Here is a 21,303-nt window from a genome sequence, read left to right on the forward strand (position 1 = left end):
CCAAGAAAAACAATGAAAATATTCCACTTAATTGTATTTAAAATATTAATATAGTGATTTTTTCTTTTTAAACCAGAATTGAACTGTTTCACACATTATATTTAATCATCTCTTTAATCTCTTAATAGTTTCCTAACATGTATTTATAACAGAGTTTCTGAAGATTCAAAGTCAGTTGTTAAGTAGAAACTCCCATTTTTATGGATTCATTCTGATTCCTTGTGGTTACATTTAATTTTTCCTTTAACCCTGGTATTTCTAAAAACTGGAAGGTAGAGCTAAAGGCTTAGATAGATTCAGGTTAAAAACTTTTAGCAATAATACTACATATCATATCACATTAGACAGAAAAGTATCATATTAATTTTTCCCTCTTTTAGTGGTGCTAAGTTTAATTTTAGTCATATCTTTGTCTGCAAAGATAAGCTTTGCCTTTGAAATAAAAAGTAGGATTTATGCTTCAGGACAAGATTAAGTCTTGGCAGATCAATGATTCCTGCTTATAAAAACTAGAAAATATGGATAAATTACAGACAAGCAAAACCAAAAAAAACACAAAATGACAATTCATAATTTGAAGGCATCAGTGAGCTGTGAAATAAAAAGAACTAGATACATTAAGTTTCCAGAAAGTGCAAACTGGTGAGAGGTGAGTTGATACTCAGCAAACATTTTTCCTCCTCATTTTTAGTTTCATTTCCTTTTTTTTTTTTTCTTTTTTCTTTTTTTCCCTCCAGGAGAGCAGGGAGGGGGAATGAGAGTGGGGTGATGATTCAGACTGCGGATCAGAGCCAGGGCCTAACAGAGGGCAACTCCTGGGGAGAGAAACATCCAGCAATGCTTTTAAGAATTGCCGAGGCCTCAAGTGCTAGAACTGGAAACTTGGAAAACTTCTAAAGCACAGCCAGCTTTTCCTTCAATACATGTGCTGAATTCAAAGGCTGTGTAGGAAGAGAAGAGGTTGGCTGAAAGTTTCTGAAAGGCAGAGCGAAATGAAATGACCTCCTGTCAAGAGATTCTGAGAAAACAACAGCCAGAGGGGACTGAAACAAAATGAGTCCAGAGATCTAGAAGGAGGGGTGGACTGACCCTGAATCAGTATAGTAGTTTGCATATGGAGTGTGTTCAATGCTGAGGTTAAAAGTCCAAAGCTGACCCTGTCGGATGCTATTGCTGGGAAAAGAAAAAGCAGCAGGAATTTTGGCATTCACAGAGGGCTGGAAGAATAAAATTGACAACTTCAGAAACGTCAACCCCACCGCCAGTCTCCACTTGAAACCATGGCCAAACGATGAAGTCATACAAGATGGGAAGCTAAAAAGCTAACTGAAAAACTCTAAAGGTCAGGATTGAATCAATATTTCAGAACAGTGGAAACAAAGACTCACCAGGCTCACAATCAATGTACACAAGAGAAACAAGAGAAACACAGATGTACAATTAGTCTTGCCCATACTGCAACCCGGCTTTACTCAGTTGAATCCTTAAATGGATTGAAATAATCAGGCCATCACTCCTTGTCCAAGAGTAAAAAGAACCCTTTCTAGTGGAAGATAATATCATCTACAGTTTATAATAGATCAAATAAAATTAAAATTACTGGACATGTAAATGGGCAAGATAATTTGAAAATTAATCACAGCTTATACTTACTGGAGAAATTTTGAAAGCTTTCCCTCTGAAAAAAGAAGCCCACTCTCATCATTTTTTTTCATAATTATATTGGAGATATTAGCTAGTTCTATAAGGCAAAAGAAAAAAAATTTAAACTTAAGAATTACAAAGAAATAAATAAAATTACCAAGGGAATCCTGAACAAATACATAAATTAATAAATAAATTTAGCAATATTGCTAGAAACAATTCTTAAAAAATCATTTGAATTGCTATCTGACAACAGGAAACAAGTAGAACATATTTCTAAATAATATTAATATTTTAATAGTATCAAATAGCTATAAATAAAACCAATAAATGAAGCATTAGACCCTAATACTGGAAAATATGAGAGAAATTAAAGAATACCCAAATAAATGGAAAGATATGCCATGTTAATGAATTTGAATATTTAATACTAAAATAAAATTTCTACTCCAAATAAACTATATGGTATGTCAAATAAAAATTTTGGAAAAATTGGTAAACTGAATTTAAAACTCACAGGAAATGCAAATAGTCAAAATTACACAATACATTCCTGAAGAAGATCACAATTGAGAACTTAAGAGTGTTATGAATCAAGAACTATTATAAATCTACAGTAAGTAAAACCTTATGATAGTGGTGTGAAGATGGACAAAATGAACAACTGAACAGGACATTCTAGTGTTAGAATAATTAAAAATTGTTATGGGAAAATGTATCATGATTTTGCTTTTGACCATGAGAGAGAAACAGGGTCCAGAATTATTCTCTTACTGTACACAGCTGGACAAAATAGATAAGCAACTATTTTTGGCAGTAAAGAGCCATGACACTTCCAAAAAAAATAAAATTGAAAGAGGTGAGATCCACAATCTCCCAGGCATTTTGTTTGGAGGCAAATTCTGGAGAGCAGTACAAGGAGGCAGGACCAAAACAGCCTACCATTTTCACTGAATTGAGGAGAGAGATTGGAGTTGGAGGAAATCATGGCACCTTGGGGGAAAAAATGTGCAAATTCCTTGAAAGACAGAAATTACCAAAACTCACTGAAGAAGAAATAGAGTACACTTATAGCTCTATATTTACAAAAGAAATGAAATTTATAGTTAAAATCTTCCCACAAAGATAACTCCAGATCAGCATGACTTCATTTGTGAATGCTATCTAACTCTTAAGAATAACAACACTCCTATGCACTTATATAAAATAGAAGAGAAAGGAACACTTTCAAATTCATTTTACAAGTACTGCATTACCCTGATAAATAAAAAAACAGACAAGAAATGTAAGAAAAACTAAACTACAAAACATTATCCTTCATGAACTTAGATATGAAAATATTTAACAATACTTTAGCAAATTCAATGCAACATCTTATTAAAAGTATAATACACCAGGGAAGCAAATGTAGCTCAAGTGGTTTAGTGCCTGCTTCCCATGTACAAGGTCCTGGGTTTGATCTCCAATACCAGTACCTCCTAAAAACAAAACAAACAAACAAATGAAAAAAACAACTCAGGAGCAGGTTAGCTCAGTGCTTGAGTGCAACTTCCCACATATGAGGTCCCAGGTTCAATCCCTTGCCCCAGTACCTATAAAAATGTATAGCACACCAGTGAGAGTATATTTATGGTGCTGATAAAAACCCCTGCCCCAGCTTGAAAGAAAGAACTGTAATAAAGAGTTTAAGTTGACATGGCCACAATCTTACATTAACATCCTGCTTGCTAGTTAACAAACTGGATCTCAAGGACACCCTGCAAAAACAGCCCCTTTAACCCCTGTAGTAATCATAAATCAAGTCCCCTTTACCCCTCCCCATTCTCCCCACACCTTTTCCTTTGTTTCAAGCAGTCATATAAGCTGCTTCCCCAGGTCACCCCTTAAAGCAGGAACCTCTTTTGGTACTGCTCCTGCATTAATACAACTGTGGCTCAATAAACTTGCTCTGTACCCCTTTTTGTGAGTTTATTTTATTTTATTTTCCAGCACAGCACAGTCAAATATCACACTGTTTTGATTCCTGAAAGTAACTGATCACGGCATGGAATCAGATAGTGTACGCCATCCAAATTTGTTGTCTTTCAAACTTATTTCAGCTACTCTAAATTTGCTGCATTTCTGTATATATATATTTTTTAGTTAGATTTTCAATATATATCAAAAATCCTGCTAGGATTTTGATTTTGATTGAATTGAGTCTATAGATCAATTTAGGCAAAATTTACATCTTAGCACTATTGAGTCTTTCAATTCATAAACATGATATATAAATTCATTTATTTAGATCTTCTAAAATTCCACTTGGCAATACTTTTTGTTTTCAGTGAACAGGTCTTGAAATATTTTGCTAAATTTATCTCTACTTATTTCATGCTTTCAAATGGTATTGTAAAGAGTATTTTTTTTAAATTTCAACTCTCAATTGTTTGTTGCTAGGATATAGAAATATAGTCAATTTCTGTATAATGACCCTTGATCCTGCAACTTGTAATCGCACTTATTAGCTCTGATAGTTTTTTGTGAATTCATTTTTTTCCCTATGCACAAGATTATTTCATTCTCAAATGAAGAGAGGCTTACTTCTTTTCTGGTATGTATCTCTGCTATTTGTAAAGAAGTAAAGGTAAATTTGCAAAGCTATGAGAGAAAAAATGATATATTTTGCATGTTCCAATATTCAAAACATCATATTGGCTCCACTAAATATTAGTGTGAGTAATCTAGACCAGTGGCTTTCAAATATTTGTTTTATTGTAACTCGAAGTAGGAAATAGATTTTACATTGCAATATAATACATAGACAGACACAGACACATATATGCACACAAGCATACATAACAGAAACAAAATTTAATGCAATATTTATCTCATAAATGTATGATGTACTATGATATTTCACATTATATTATATTTAATTATAGCATAATTATTTATGATTTATACATTGTATACATTCTATACAATGTAATATTATAGCAAATAATATTGGTCAGAATCCAGTAAAATATCATAACTTACTATTTGAATAGGAAAATATCATAAAGTATTGTAAATATTGTAAACCTCTCCAGGACTAACCTATAGAGAAGATTGACTTTATAGTGAACATAAAAAATTTCAGCGTTAATACAGGCATTCAACAAATATTCATTAACCCCTGACTCTATTAGTTCCTGAGGGCTACTGCACCTAATTACCACTGGGGGGAGGGGGCTTAATAAAACAACAGAAATGTATTCGTTATAGTTCTGTAGTCTAGAAGTCCAAACTCAAAGTGTCAGCAAGACCATTTTCCCTCTGAAGTTTCTAGGGAAGAAATTTTCCTTGACTTTTCCAGCTTGGGCTGCTTCTTGGCATTCCTTGGCTTATAGACACATCACTCCAATCTTTGCCTCTGTCTTCACATCATCTTCTCCTCTATCTCTGTGGATCCTTTCTTTTTCATTTAATGCCAGTCATTGGGTTTATGATCCACTCTAAATCCAGGATGATTTTAAACTTGAGATTCTTACCTAATTTTGTCTAAAAAAAGACCTTCTTTCCAAATTAGACCACATTCTGAAGTTCCTAGTGGATGTGAATTTGGGGGGAATACTATTCAACTCATAATCCTTACCCTACGCCAAGCATTACTCTAGGTACTGGGTATATAGCTATGAATAAGAGATGCAAGAGTTTGCCCTCATTCTTATAAGCACCCAAGATTATTGAACAAAGGAATCTGTTACATAGATAGCAGTCCTCTGAAGATTATATAACCAGGAAACATAAAACTTTTTATAACTGCAAGAGGAAAGTAGAGTGAACAGTCAGAATAGGGAAATTACTAGTTCTCTGAACTGTCAGGCCAATAGTGGCAAGTTTTCAGATGAGCAGAGCAAGAATGTAGTGGAGCAGCCAAAACTGGATTTGAAGTAGATTTGGGTTAAAGGTAAATGGGGAACATAATGAGCACAGGCTGTCTGCACTTGTTCATTGCTATGCGTGGCTTGACATCAATTGAGCTGGGATATGTTCTTAAAGAAGTTAAACCAAGCATGTTCGTAAAGAAGTTAAACACAAAAGCAACCCTCACTTGTAAGTAACTTGAGTTCTCAAAGGAAAATAAGTAATCTTTGCAATTTATAAATCATAATAACATGCAGTATTTCTCAAAATTCTATGAATATCAGATTCACCTTTTCTAAAAAATAAACAAACCAATCCCACCCTATCCCTAAATTTCTAAATCAGAATTTCCAGAGGGTGGGAATCAGCCATCTAAATTTTGAAAAGCCACAGGTGGCACAGAGACTTTCCCAAAAGGAATGGCCTAATGCTCAACTTTTATTGCTCCCTGTTTTGAGGTCATATTTTTAGTTTTCCTTTGAAAATTTTTCTAGAAGAAATGTATTTTCCACATATCCAAATTTTTCCATATTTTCTCATTCATTGAAATTTGCTGCAGTTAGTAACTAAAGCTGCTATTTAACTTGACTGTGAAATTTTTAAGTTTCAGGAGTGTGATCAACAGGAACTCCTCATCTTATTATTATTTCATGGAAGGTCATTGAGGTCTCCTATTCAGGAATGAAGTATAATTTTTGTGTAGCCTACAGATTTTCTGCCTTTGATGATGATGTATCTTAAGTGATTCCTGGTTGTATCTGATTATAGTAATGTATTTGATTAATGGTTATATTAATAAACAGATCCAACTATATTACTCTATATGAAATATTTCAGGCACTAATGACATTCTTCATGAAAACTATATTCCAGTCACATAAATAAAAACTCCAAAAAAAATGGTACTACATAAATGTATTTTTGGAAGAAGCCATCCTGTTTCATTAATGCCTTCTTCCTTAGCATCCCCTTGAATCATCAGGGAAGCACGTAGCAAAACTGTTCATAGGAAACATGGGAAATAGTGAAATAGTTGCCACCTTTTCCAAAACCAGTGCTTGCTGATGCTTGCTCACTGGCTGACAAAAGAACCTTTTGCACAAATGCTAAGAGGTTTGTTGGCTTCACTATGCATTATAACTCACCCTGTTATGGAGGAAAACAGCTGTTTTGTGATCATGGTCTGGACATTTGCCATATTGGCATACTGAGTTAAAATCCCAACTTGCCTCTCAGCTCTGCAGTTCAGTCTCTAGGCGACTGGATAATAAATGGAGGACAGAATATTTAGACTTTGTCTTTTAATTCATTGACTTTGGTACCTCTCTAACTTAGGCTATTTTGTTATTTACCAGTTACCAAATTTGTAGCAATATATAGCACTAAAAACCTTTTGAAATTTCATTTCTCTAAACTGAGATATTAAAAAATAACCACAGGCGTCATAAGTAGATCTCCTTGACTGCATTTTTTGATGGCATATAATTTCAGGGGCCCATGAAGAGAGTTTACTCCCAAAACAGGTACATAGCTCAGTGGCTGGTATAAGTGGTTGGTTTGTATGCAATCTGAAGTTAACAAACACACTTAATGCCAACTATCATACATTGATAACACACACAAATATAGATTGCTGTAGGAGAAGCATCACTGAGAATTCCTTTACCTCCACAAATATAAAATTTCATAAAATGTGGTTGTATTTTAAAATTTTAATCTTAAGGGGTTTTAACATTAAATGCACAAGACATTTGGGAATTTTATACTTATTCTCCAGAATAACATAAGCAAATATCCTGAAACAATTCACATGGAATAGTGTATTTGATATTCAGATAATACCCCATATCCTCTTAGTAATTGTAGGTGCTTTGAACAAGCAAAAGAACATAATGAGACACATTGGGAAGAGTAAAAGAAATTACTTCCTTTTGGAGAGATGCATTAATTTCCAGATTCCTTTGGACACAGTTACTATTCTGTTGTGATATTTCACTAAGCTAACCATTACACCATGGAACAATACACTAATAACTCACTAAGGATCATTAAACTTCCTTTAAGGCAGTTAGTGGTTTATCAAAGGGACAAAATGTTTATTCCATCTCCAAATAGACTCACAGGGCATACAGATTCTCAAATCAGTCTTCTAGATGATAAAGGCATGTATCTGCATATAAATCAATGTAAGTAATGGCCATTCCATATAAAGGACATAATTTGCACTCTACTCCACTCTTGTTTTTGTATTTAATGCCTGAGTTGTTTGTAAGAGAATGAGATTACCAAGGCTTTATCAATGAACTATGATGCACTTAAGAATGCTTGTAAATTTTAAGAATGAATGCTCCCCCAAACTCTATGATTACTTCCACATATGGACAAAGAAAAACCCACACATCCTTGCAACATTATGAATCATTATTTTTTCTCAGGAAATTGAGGTAGAAGTCATAATACTGAATATTAGTAATTAGAGTGATGAGAGAGCCTCATTCAGTTTACAGGGAGATACCTACCCTGCAGAGAAGATTGGAGCAGACCACAGTTAACCTGGAACCAGAAATTGCTTCCATTGATGGTATGCAAATGCACAGATACAACTATTTCCTTGCATATATGCACATCAGCTAATTCCAGACATATGTTTAAATCCCACTGCCAGCACTTAGATGAAAGGGTTATCAAAGAAGAGAGGAAAAAATTCTCATATAATGCCAGCAATTTCCAAAGATGACTTGGACACATGATGAGACTAAATTTTAAATAATTTTCAGATTTACTTTGCTCACATTTATTTGATAATGGGAGAATTTTCCTTTCTTCAAGAGGCTGCTGCATATTAATGTGACAAATATTAAAAGGATATTATTTTATGCAAAATATTTATTTAAAATTTCGTATGCATTAATAAAACACTAAAACGAAAAAAAAATTCATGTCGTAGCAATGTCAGCAAGAAGAGACTCATGAATTCTATTATATAAGGTGCCTTTTGCTGTTGTTTGTTTAATATGCTTTCACTTCTAAAATTTTTAAGCTTCCTTAGAAATGTCTTTGTGCCCTGGACCTGAAAACACAATATTCTAAAAATAGTTCTGAGAATGCATTTATATCTAATATAAAATATCCACTTCTAATGCAAAAATAAAAAGTACTTGCAGTTCTTAAGCTCACAACATGAGCCAATGTTTGAGAAAAGACATGTTTGCTTTATACAATGCTATTCACAACCAAATTATCCCAAAGTGCTTTACAAAGTAATTAGTTGGAAACTAGCATGAGAGTATGTAGGCAAACATAGGAGCCATTAAGACACTCAGCAATAGCTCACACACTGCTTTGGACATTAGAACCTGTTTTATTGAGAGAGTAGAGATGTTAGTTCAATTATAGAGTAATTTAATAGAATAATTGGAATTCCTCTGAGTCTGGTAAGTTTTACAGATCATCACAAATGATAAGCTAACTTCATATTTTATTATTTTAACTTCTGAGAAAAAATACATGTGAATTGAAAATATTTCTTTTCCCTTAGGTAATTTATTGACAAGAAATTATTGCTATGGGGTTGATTTGAAATAGAAAGATACTTGTGTGAGTCTTTCCAAAAGATCATTTATGGGCTTGTGTATAGAGGTATTTTTCACTAAGCCCTTTCTTAACTTTTCCCATTTGACAACCTGTTATACTTGTTTTCCCTGAACTTTCTTAATATAAGGATTCAACTAGAAATCCTTTTCTCACTTCTCAACATATTTAGTTCCTATCATTACTTTAAGCCACAGTTTAAACAGGTCTAACCTCTTTCATGAATGATTCCCCAGTTGAAAGCACCCACTTACTTGAGTTTGTATCACATGTGCTTCTTATATTTCTCATGTGACCTTGACTTGTGTTATCTTTGATTGTCATTTATATTTTGAGAATAAAACCCATGAGGACAACAAATATGTCTATCGTGTCATTGCATTTCCAACACATAGAGTAAGGAAGTGACATGATCAGATTCATGGTTTCCATAGCTCATACAGAAAACTGTCTGGAGGGTATATTGGCAGGAGTAGATGAAATGTATTCCTTTCTTTAATGTCTAAGAAATAATTCCACCATAATGGAGTAAACAGTCAGCCTTCTGGCTTCTATTCCTTCACCACCAGCCTTATGTTTCTTCCTCACCCACTCATGTTTCAAATTCCTTTGGTCAAGAGACCTCTTCAGACATCATTCACACATAAACAACCACTTATAGGTAGATATGGTGACATAACTGCTGTCTTGACCTTTACACCATTTGAGTGTCAAAGGCAGCTGAATGGGATTAGCTCAGCTGCTGTCAGACTGTTAGTCACCTTCCTCTGTGCCCATGTCACAGCATGGACTGCCCCCAGCTGGCCTCTCCTTCTCTACAGGAACAAGGAAAAATTAATAGGTGAAAGAATAAAAGGAATATTAGATTAGCGAATAAAGACAAGGACGTTGGATTTTTACAAACATCGTAAAATGTTTAAGGGCATTTCCTCCATTTCTCACACAGTGGTTAAATATGCAGAGATGCTAGTCTGGTGTTTATAGAATAAAAGGTCAGAGAAATAATGGTTTCCTTTAATCAGAATTATGTTTTGTCCATTTGGATTTTTCCGCACTATTCTTGTCTTGGGTGGGTGTTCTATTTGTTAGCCTGTTTGGCTGTGAGGCTTTGAGTAACAGCTGCAGCCTGTTACTCAAAGTGGATAAGTGCTGTCTACATAGTGGGTAAAGCAGAGGCTCATTCCATCTCTGTGGTTAGAATGTGCCTTCCTTTCCCCTAATGACTCACTGAGAAACTCTGCTCCAGGCCAGAAGACAATCTATTCCATTTCAAGTCTGAATCCAGTTGCCTGGGATGAACCATTATATCTCAGCCACCCAGGGAATATGGAAGCTTTATGATACCATGCATATTAGTTTGGGTGCCATTGTTTACCAGTGGCATAAAACACAACTCAAACAAACTTATTCAAAATGGAATTTATTAACACACATGAAAGAAAGGTTCAGGTTTAGGATTGCTGTGATCCTAGGGTTCACACAAGGTCATTGGGGCCTGATTTCTCTCAAGTACTTAGCTCTATTTTCATCGTGTTGGCTCCTTTCTTTGTAGGAATTCTCATCATGGTGCCAAAATGGATGCAACAGCCTCAGCCCTTTATTCACTGCCATTCAAGTTGGATGATATATGATTACAGCTCATTAGCTCTGACTGTGTCAGGTATCCCTCCCTGAACCAATTACTGTGACTGAGAAAGTGCGATGCCTAATTCCAAAAATCATAAAGGGGTCAGCAACTGTCAAATCAGTAAAGGAAGAGTGGTTCACAGAGGGAGGTTGGAGTGCTATTCCAGAGAGTAAAGGGATTTATATTAAATGGTTCATACCTTTGCTATACCATAAATAGGAAAAAAAAATTTCCTTGTTCTAGTACCAGTAACATTTTTTGTGACATAATTTTCATCTATTTCGCTTAAGATAGAATTTGATGAATATTTACACAGATGTTTATTTAGAAAATATTGTCCTCATAGTCTTGTATGTAAATTTTCATCTTATATATAAATTCACATCAGTTAAATTCTTGACAGTTCTTTGTCACATCAGCACTTGAGGCTCTAGAGTGAGGTTAGAGTTTGACAAGAAGCAAGAGCAATTCTACCAAAATATTTCCCCCACCATTAAATTTCATTTATTTGTTCATCCAAAATATTTATGCCCAAATCTATGTTAGCTGCTAGGGATATGATGAAATACTGAAACAGAAACTCTGCACTCACGAGGTATAAGCAAAGAGGTGATATTAGAAGATTTGGGTTTTGAAGAGATTACTTTGGTTGATCTTAGGGAAGAGATTGTAGGAGTGCCAGCAGTGTATATAGAGACACTAGTTAGTTGGCTACTACAGAGGTAAAGGAGAAGCAGGAGGGAGTGGGGGTATATGGGATCCTCTAAAATAATATTTTGTGTGATCTGTGTATCTTAAAAAAAAATTTTAAATCTATAAAAAAACGAGGGAAAAACAAAAAGAAAAAATAAAAGAAAAAACAAACAAAAAAAGAAAGTAACTTACTGTAGAATTTAAAAAAAGAAAAAAAAAGTAAAGAAAAAAATGAACTTAAGTTTAACTCAGACAGAAGCACACAAGATGAAGTAACATGACAATAATGTAAGAATAGAAAGATAATTTGGATATTAATTATGGACAGCTTGTCAATGGGTAAGACTGATGAGGAGCAGTGGGACCTTATTGCTGCCTTCTCCATATCTAACATGGAAAACTGAATGGACAGTGTCCATTCTCTCTAAAAAGGAAGACAGGAAGAAGATCGAGTTTGAGGGGAGCTTATGTTTTTAGTTATTTTATGGCACTAATAGTGTGCCACCTTGCATTCTCTTTAATTCTGGACCTATATCATTTCCAATCACATTATTATTATTTCATGGAGTGAGAGACCAAGTCTTAATGTTTGATCTTTACATCACACGTGGTTCATAGTAGTATTTATAGGTCTTACTTAGCCCAGTTTTGTTGGCTAATTGACTGAAAAAATGAATGTGCAAATATGCACTCCTGTATTGCAACAACTATAAATCTATTATCACATTTCATTCCATTCTATTTTCCATTAACTTCTCCAGGAAATTTCTTTAAAAGGCAAAATTCTGAAACTTTTAAATAATTGGTATCTTTTAAATATGATTTATATTTATATGCAGTAATGTATCCCTTATTTAGAGGATTGTTTTAAACAAAGAGGAGGTGCCAAGAAAACTATATTGGCAAATTACTTCTTCTAGAGTTAGTAAAGTGGAAGCCACATGTATTTTTTCTCTTAAGTGAGTTTGGGAAAGGCTTGGTCAGCAAAGCTAGTCCCAGCACTTAAAGCTCCCTTCTCTCAACTCCCCACCCCAGCCCTGAAAACTACATTAAGTGGGAACTACTGGACAATGAGACTAAAGAAGCAAGCAAGGGAGAGATAAAAAGGACCTATATTCTCCATGTCAAGGCAATTTGATTTTATCTGGAAGATGGTCATCTTGGAAGCCTTTGTTCTCTTTGCCTCTAAATGCCCAAAAGTACTAAAGAGTCATTTGACTATAAAGAAACCTTATAATTGATCATTGGATTGACATTATTTCTTGGTTTGCTATTTAAATTTTAAAACAATTCCAATATTAAGGTCATATTTAAAGCTTTCAGTTCCAGGAGTATTTGCCTTCTTTGGAGTCTAATCCCTTATACTGTTTAGACTGTAGTAGGGACTTGTTTTGTGATTGAGCTTTCCTTTACTTATTTTATTAATTCATTAGTGGTAAATATTAGCCTTTAGAATGTGCTGAAAGAATACATTCTTATGACAATGTTTCTCCTGCCATTTTTCCTTTATCCTAATGTTCTTCCAGGGTTGGAGTTACTCCAATCAAAAATGCTTTCGACTCAATCATAAATCTTCCACATATCTTCAAAGGGAATGGTTCCTAAAGCACACCCTCAGGGTTATTTTTTAATCTTCTGATCTTGTAATCACTAGAGCTCAAACAGTTTCCTGAGTTACTCTATAACCTCTAGACAAGCATTGATTTATTTTATGAGTTTCATCTTGCCAGACTTTTCATTTTAAAGATTGCTTCAAAAATGAGTTCCATGCTACTTTAACATTGGCTCTTTCTTTAATAAATAACCTGTTGTTAACTAAAGCCATGTCATTGAAAACATACACAGGGCACTTTCTATGCTAATCATTAAATTGATCCTAGTATGGTTTTCTTCTCAAAACTATCTTGGATAAAATAGCACTCCAGACCTTGGTTAAAGGAATTGCAGTATTTTCTAATGGAATCTCCAACAGGTTCAGTGTTTCTCAACCCTGGCTAAGCATGACATTATTTGAGAAGCATTTTTAAAAGTGGATGTTGTATCTTACCCCCAGAGACGCTGAACTGAATAGGTCTTAGGTGCTGGACACTAGCAATTCTAAAGATCAGCCAGATTTGAGAAGTTCTATTAGTCAAGTTAATTTTATTTTGAACAACACAAAAATCTAGAAACACAGGTTCTAGTTCTTCATGACACCACCAGTAATTACCCTGTGAATTTGGGTAAGCCATTTTATCTCTCCAAGTCTCAATTTCACCTGCAAAATGAAGTTTAGATAAGATAGCTTAATCTTTTATTAAGCCAACAAATGTTTATTTCAAGCTAAGTGCCAAGTGGGTCAGTGGTATTTGTGGACATCAGCATATCTGTTTCTGGGAAAAACTGCAAATTTGATTATACAAATCCTTAAAGTCCAGTTATTAGTGCCTGATGGTCCATCATGAAAGATAGAATCCTGCCCAAGACCTGATTGCCCAAGTTACATGGACTTTCTGCAAACATATTATGCATCATCCCTCCCTGTATATACTCACAAAAGGAATTCACACCCTCATTACTCTGCTTCTCAGGAATTTTTTCTGTCATTCTATCTTCTAGCAATATCTCTCTTAATCTTGATAGTATTCCTAACCATTCAATTTCCTCTTATAATCATTTAAAATATTGTTTCAAACAAGCAATGTCTTTACCTTTCTCTGACATTTGCCTTTCTCTGCTATAGTGTTTCTCCCAAACATATAATGAGGTTCTCTTAGGCTTGTTGCAGAATCTATTCCAAATTTCCTGACATATGTTACCTGCTGGGTGTATCTATGGACAGATATTTGGACCCTAATTTATTTGAATGGGTTGCCATCATGAGCTTCAGTGAACTGCTCCACCCTGCCTGGCTTTCTTCTTTAACTTTTGGGATTCAGCTTGGGGTTTGATTGTCATTTGAAATAAAAGAAAGCCAGCAATTTGGGGCGATCCTATATTGCATTCACTTTGCAGAACAGACTGAATATATTTTTAGGCACTGCATGTTTATAACCTAATTTTCCCTCATTACTTTACAGAGGTGACCTTGTTCTAATACCTTCAGCATCTGATGTTATAAAAGTGAAATTCTTTTCAAACCTGCTCTGTTAATGTGTTCCTGCTCAGAAACAAATGCAAGATAACATTAACATTCCTGCCACAAAATACCTGCTAATTTGCTTGCAGTGAAGATAGAAAGCTTTTCATTACATATCACAAACTTCATTTATGTAGAATGAGTCACCAGGCTTGCTGAAAAGCCAATGAGCATCTAATCTCTAATGCTGTAGTTCAGCTCTAACATCAATCCTCCCAGTCCAACTCATCCTTTATCAGCTATTTAGTCTCTTTTTTTAAAAAATTTCCATCCTTTTACAAAATTGTGTTGTTCATCTGTCAAAACAGTTTTGATTTATGCTTTTTTAAAAATGTTACAGCTTCAGAGAAGAAAAAAACCAGGAATATGCTATTTTCTTATTAAGGTCAAAATGAAGCTATGAAAAAGAAAATGAGCAACTTGATGACAAACAAATGATGACATTGTTAAGTTCATAAAAGTTGCATTCCTGATCTTAAATATGCATCTTGATATATATCCCTCCATGTTGTTTCTTTTAAAAATGGTCTGCAGAGACTTCAGCAAATTTATTTGGTATCTCCCACATAAGGGAAAAGAAAAAAAGCTTATAATGCCTTGTTTTGTTCTAAACTTATTGAGACAATGACATTTTAATTATATTTATTCTATTAAAGTCATGTTCTTAAGGCATATATCATTGATGGAGTTCTCTTTCAGTCTCTGAAAACTTTCCTGAAGGTTAACCCTGGAGAACCACTTTAGATCAGTATTAGATCATCCCCTTAGGAGAGAAGGAAAAAAGAAAAAGAAGACTTTTATGTATACTACTTTAATGGATATTCTTACTTATTGGACAAAGAATTCCCCAAGAGTTTCTGAGACTCTGAAAACCTCACTGTAGACTTCCTCAAGAATGAATTCTTGCACTGGCAGAATTAGGTCGTAAGTTAAATTGAACTTAAATTATAATTTTGAAGGTGAATTATCAATAAAAGTCAGACTAAAGTATTTAGGAGATTGGAGGTACTCACTTTTTTTGGGTAGCATATTTACGCAAAATTAGAGATTTTCTTTTCTTTTACATATCAAACACATTGTATGCTTCCCAACAGGCTAACACAGAGGTACTTCCTTTCTGTAAGCGGCAGAGCTTACAGAGGTGATTATGTCCTATTTCTTGTATCTTAGGCCCTAATAGGTCTTCATATCATCCTGATGAAAAACACAAGGTTAAAGGGAGCTCCAGAGAGAATTCTTCCTAGAATGAAGACAAGTCTTATTTGTCAGCAGAAAAGGCACTCATCTCTATAATGTAACTGATCTGTGTGATTCAAATGGAGCTGACTGCAGAATAAAATAAGAGTGGGTACTAGCTGATTCCACCAACAGACCTTCAAGTCATCAATATCAAAAGTCTTAGGATTTCTGGTCAAAGCATGCTCTAGTAGTTTCACACTAAATTTCATTTTAACCCCATAAAATATACAAACAAAATTTTATAGTAAGCAAAAGCTCCCTAAAATTATGTATGCTATTCAAATTAGACAAACTAATTTCATGTTTGCTTGGGCAATTTCTCCAATAGATCAAAGCTTAAAATGTATTTCCATTTCTGTTTCCAGATCAATTCCAATGTAATATGAGATCAGAATGATTATTACTAGACCTTCATAGATTCCAGAAAGAAAATTCTCCAATTCTTCTGGATTCCAAATCTGTCATGTTTTTCAGCTGAACCTGTACTTGCATTAAGTATTTTATGCAAAAAAATATCCTTAATATAATGATTTCCTCTGTTTTCACTGTTAATACTAGTAAGAACATTGAAACCATCCTATCCCAGTTTTTCCAAATCTGGGTTCTTCCATTTTTAATACCTTAAATTCCCCACTATTAAATTCTTCAATTCTTCAGTATCATCAACTAATTAGATAACACGGAATAAACTTCTGAATCCTCATTTTTCTTAATTTCTTATCTACTTACATCAGATATTTGTATACCTAAATGAGAAATTTTTCAGTACATTTGCTCTTGACCGGGGATTTATTCCTAAAACAATCCATGAATGACTTTTGTTGAAGTTTTTGCTATAAATTTCCTTGTTAAACACTGTTCATATTTTTCTTGGAAGTATTTCAATCCTGGAAAAATTTTGTTAACATTATCACAATAATATTGTACAATTCTCTATCACTATATATTTTCAACTGCACTCATAATATACCTATTAGGATACTTAAAACTATGAAAATTATGAAAAAGATGGGTAGTCTATTAGTACAATGATTGGAAAGAGCATTGGTGCACAATTCAAAACACATGAGTTCTAGGTGTAATTCCAAGTATTTTAAATTATGATTCAGATAAGTCACATAATCACTTTGAACTTCAACTTCTCCTGCCAATAATTTGACTAATAACAAAAACTATGAGCTAGGAATTGTCCAGAAATGAAGAAAATACAATATGTACCTCATGTTATGATCTAGTGGAGATTCAAATACGTAATTAGCACTACCTGCATGACACTAGATATATAATTCAAACTATGTAGGCCTCGGTCTCTTTACCTGTAAGGAACAAGTGAAGATCTCTGGAGACTACTCAGTTCTTATATTCTGAGTCTATGTAAACACCTTATTTTACAAAAGATATAATATTGGTATTGTGAGAGCCATATAAGGAAAATGATATAAGGAAATAACACTGCAAAATACTGTTTAGATCAAATGAAAAATGGATTAAGAAGGTGATTTGAAAAGTACATGTTATACAAGTATAGATTATTATCATCAAATTCATTTTAGTAAATAACCTCAAGTGCGCAGACAGAATAATGGCTCCCAAAGATGTCCATGTACTAATCCCTGGAACCTGCAAATGTTTCCTTATGTGGTAAAAGGAACATTTAAGCTGTGATTAACTTAAAGATATTAAAATGGGGAGATTATCCTGGATTAACAAGTGACCATAATGTCATTTCAAGGGTCTTTAATAGGAGGGAGAGTCAGAAGGGGAATGGAGCAGAGTGATGAAAAGTAAAAAGAACTAGACCTGCCATTGCTTGCTTTGAAGATGGAGGAGAAAGGCCATAAACTAAGGAATATGGGTGGCCTCTAGAAGCTAGAAAAGGTAAGGAAACAGATTCTCTCCTGACCCTCCATAAGCAAAAGCAAGTCTGCCTGCAAGACCCTGATTTTAGCTCAGTGTGACCCAGATTGGACTTTATACAGAAGTGTAAAGTAATAAACGTGTGATGTCTTAAGCCACTAAATTTGTGGTCATTTTTTAATAGCAGCCATAGAAAACTTATATATCGGGCCGTTGGAATTTTGATGTCAGACTGAAATAAATTCTACAGACTCAGCATTAGAGAATGAAAGACCAGTAGAAGGCCCTAGATAGTCAGCGAGGGTATGCAGCATGGAAACAGATAAGGCAGCTCTTGACCTAAGACAGGAGAGGACAGAAAACAGATATGAAGTACAATTGACCTACTTTTCATGTATGATTAAGCATCTACTGTATGTGTTATTTATGGTAGAGATTCTGATGAAACCAATAAAAGTAAATTCAATAAACTTTCTTAGAAGTGAAGCAGTAAGTGTATGGATGTGAAATGGGGAAAATCACCAAGCTTAAAGGTCATTGTAAAGGCAGGAGACGGTGAAATGTAGAGTGAATGGAATGACCCCTATCTTGCTATTTCCCATTGCAACTAGAGGATTTCAGTGCCTAATTTTTTGTACATATTGAACTTGCAGAAGAGATTTTATTTGTATAAGACTATAAAGATTCTTTAGTAAAGTTGACAACCACTGCAGCAATCAATAGGAAACCAGGGAATGAGTTTTTAACATTGAAAATGTCATGACCACTTTGATGGTTTGAAGCTGTATAGACACCAGAAAAGCATATTCTTAAAAAAGAATCCATTCCTGTGGGTATGGACACATTTTAAGGATCTTTTGGTAAGTAGGATCTTAAGTTAACATGTGATCCACCTCATTCAGGGTAGATTTGAATCCTCTTACTGGAATCCTTTCTAAGAGAGTGAAATTCAGACAAAAAGAGAGAAAGTCATGGAAGCAAGAAGCTGACAGCAGTGAAACCTGGAAGAGAAGGGAAAGACCAGCAGATGTCACCAAGTGCCTTGATATGTGACAGGACTCCAGGATTGCATGGATAGTGCTCACTTGCTGACTGACAACAATAATTCAAATACACTAACTCATTTAACCCTGTATTATTATTCCAGATTTACTGATAAGGAAAGTTAGGTGGGAAAGATTAAATAATTTGCCCAATGTCATCTGATCAGCAGTTCGCTGGGCCAGTATTTGAGCTCAAACAATCTGGCTCTAAGGCCCACTCGCTTAGCCAAAATGTAGCAGAGGATAAAGTATTTATTGGGAGACAGAGAGCAATTTTCATTTTGGACATGTGGGATTTGAGAAACAGAATAACCACATGACACATTTTGCTATCATTACAGGGAGGTGTCAGAACACTGCTGCTATGTAGAATGAGATTGATCCTGATGAAAGATAAATCTAGATACCACTAAATTATTGTTTGAGTCAATAGTACATCTTGACTTTTGCTGAATATTCTGAGAAATGCGAAATTATTTCATTATCTCTCAAACCATAGCCATTCATAAAGGAATTAGAGAAAGAACTGCTTCCTTAGGGACAGTCATGCCTTACAACTGCAAAAAATATATAGTTTTAAATAGCTTTAAAATTGAGAAGTGTTATAGAAATCTATTTCATACCAATATTACTCTTATTATAATGCCAGGAGGGGAGCGGTCACTAAAACACTAAAGAAACCCCTATAACAAAGAAATTACCTGACTCTACATTGGTTGACCATTATAAATTAAAAAAGAAAATTTCTTTAACAATATTTGATTTTTTAAAACATAAGTAAACTCTTTCATAAAGTTATTTACTAAAATCACTGATAAATAAAATAACATTAGTTTCAACTTAGATATGGAATTTCTGGGATGTAATTATAAATACGTAAACTCATATGAAGCCAAGAAAAACCTTATCACCTCCAGGTAGTTGACAAAATGCTTTACCACCTGCATATTGCCTGCTAAATTTAGACCAAGATTGACAAAACATTTTTTCCCTGTAGTGCTCAAAACTAAAAATCCAAAACTTCTAAGACTCCCTTGCCCTAGTTTCCCCTATCTTTTTTTTTTTTTTTTTGGTATTGAGAAATCTTTCTTCATAGAAGTCTTTACAGCTCTTGTAAAACTCTTTGTCCCCCCTATTCCTTTGCTGTTCAGAATTCTGATTCTGAGTTACAACTACGTGAAAGCTTTAAGATAGCCACAACAAAAACAAGTGTGGCATTAAATTGAATCTAACCTTCTGGCAGCCAGAATTGAATCAAATCTCTCCCCTAAATCCTTCTGTATATGGTGAATCTTCTATTCCTACAGAGTGTGCTTATTGATTCTGCTTTTTATGTTATAAATGAAATATTTGATGGAATTTTGGTAACTACATTGTTGGAAAGAATTCTAATGTTGAATAAAGAGTCAATAATAAATATCTACAGAATAAGGACTCTGGGTATTTGGAGAAAATATAAAGAGGAATCGGTCATTCCCTTTTGATTTTAAGTTGAAGCAACTTATGATTTCAGATGTACTACTTTTGGTTATAGAATCTGAGTACACATAATAAATAGATTGACATAATTATCAAATATTGGCAATATACTGAGATTAATTCAAATGTTAATTAATAAAACACATTAGAATATATATATAAATATTTACATTCACATGTATAGTTTTCTTTCTAGACATTAATTGTTGCTGGATTTTTTCTAGGTTCTTTGACTATGCTGCAGAAATGAATTTCAAGAACATGTTAGGTGACTTAGGCCAGTAATTTATTCAGGTAGGGAGCGATGAGAAATGGGAGAAAATAACAGATCAGGGGTCCCAAGTAGAGAGGAAGGGGTTGAAAAATGGTAAAAAGGACTGATTTATAGACTATAATTCCCTATTATAGGTTATAAATGTGCACGTTTACTTGTGTGGCCACATTTTTTAAGTTTTAAATTTAAATCTTCAAAATATGAAGAAGTAATTCATTATACAAATATTCTTTGTGTGATTTGCCAACATTTCAACATTTTCTTCACACATAAACCCTGCGTTTTCTGAATTTTAAATCCAAACTGCAGTTCACTCTGGAAGAGAACAGTTTGGGGAACACTTAGGTCACTCTTCTGCATCTGGGTCACTGAACTCAGATCCAGGGAGAACAGAATGCTGCTCTTCTCCCACTGGACTTCTTTTTTAGTGCATGCTGCTTTTAATATTCACTCTCTCCCTAGGGTCTAACTGGGTTACACTCAAAGCTCAGCTCAGCACAGTCGCCAGATTTTGACACTTCTGAGGATATTTTTTACTACATTAATGTTCAAAATATGGGTAAAGATATGAGCCACATATAGATCAAGAAAACAAATCCTGGAACTTCATTATAAAAAATGAAGATCCTGACTATGGATCTCTATTCTAAGCAAACCATCACAATAATTGGAGATACTTCAAGTGACCTAACTATTAGAATGCCACTAACTGCTGTGCAGTCTTACCACTAAGGTGGGACCATGGCAAATATACCAAGAGCAACAGTAAAAAGAATCTATTGGATGCATTTAATGTTTAAAGTGTGGAAAATATTGTTCAATAGAACTCAATTGGAGGATACAGCTT

Source organism: Dasypus novemcinctus, chromosome 3 (genome assembly GCF_030445035.2).
Source record: "Dasypus novemcinctus isolate mDasNov1 chromosome 3, mDasNov1.1.hap2, whole genome shotgun sequence".
NCBI lineage: Eukaryota > Metazoa > Chordata > Mammalia > Cingulata > Dasypodidae > Dasypus > Dasypus novemcinctus.